This window comes from Athene cunicularia (assembly GCF_003259725.1).
Source record: "Athene cunicularia isolate RWA chromosome 13 unlocalized genomic scaffold, athCun1 chr13_part1, whole genome shotgun sequence".
Taxonomy (NCBI): Eukaryota; Metazoa; Chordata; class Aves; order Strigiformes; family Strigidae; genus Athene; species Athene cunicularia.
In genome coordinates, this window is record NW_020799117.1 from 10,158,187 (window position 1) to 10,159,347 (window position 1,161).

Sequence of the window (1,161 nt, forward strand, 5' to 3'; positions counted from 1 at the left end):
TTGTATATTCTGGAGTTGTGATTTCCCCTGGAATAATCCAGGACGGCTGCAGTAGAAAGCCATTTTGGAGGAGCCTCTGGAAGTTGTTAACAGATAAAATCAAATGTGCTCACTGACTTCTTAAGCAGGCAATGTTTCCCTCAGCCTAGGGTTTCTACTGAAAAACGGGAGTGTGCTACAATTTCAGAAGGTAAGTATCACGCAGTAAACCTCACTTGTGTTGTGCTTTAAGAACAGGAGAAAAAAAATATATCTTGCAAATAGAAAAAGAAAACTCAGTGAATTTCATTAGAGATATCTATTACCAAACATCACAGAATTAATTTTCTTGCCTATTTTCACTCTCCTGTGGGGATGGATGATGATTAAAGGATGGGATAATAAGAAGGGGAAATAAGAACTTGCTGAGAATCGGTTAAAAAGAAAAAAAAAGAAAGAGAGGGGAAAAATAAAACAAATTTTTAACTAGTCAAGGTTAGCTTAGCACTGTATCTGCTTTAACTGACATTATGAATAATTATAGATGGCACAAAACCAACTTCACTGATGCTGAACCCCACGAAATTTATCTTGATAACTTTGTGAACTTATTTGTTCTTCTAGGAGATTTTTAACCTCCCTGTGATGTCTTTTATCTTAATTTTCCGATTTTTTTTTTTTAGTATGATTCTTATGCAAAAGTAGCAACTTGCAAATCAGCGTGTTCATCTTTCTTTGCCTGTTGTGGCTAAGGTAAGAAAGACAAAAACCCTTCTGGAGAAAGAAGAGGTTCGTGACATAACCGCCCTGGTTTTGGTGCTTACTACCGAGCCGGAAGGCTTTTTGCAAAGCAGAGAACACTGTTTGAAGAGAGTGGTGGGTTTCTGCTCGGGTGCCCGCTCCGATGCTCCGCCGGGTCCGAAGCCGGTTTGTTTGTTCCTCTGCTGTGCCCTCGCCTAAACAAGTCAGTCAGGGTGCGGGTCCTCCGGCAGCTGCACCCCGCTGTGAGCCTGGCCTTGGGGTGAGCCTGGCCTTGGGGTGAGCCTGGCCCTGGGGTGAGCCTTGGGCTGCCCGTGCCCCGTGCCCCGTGCGCGCCGGGCTGGCGATGCCCTCGCCCTGTGGTGCGAAGCCGGAGGTTTAAGCCGGTCCGGCGGCTCGGCCCGGGACAGGGAGGCGGGGGGG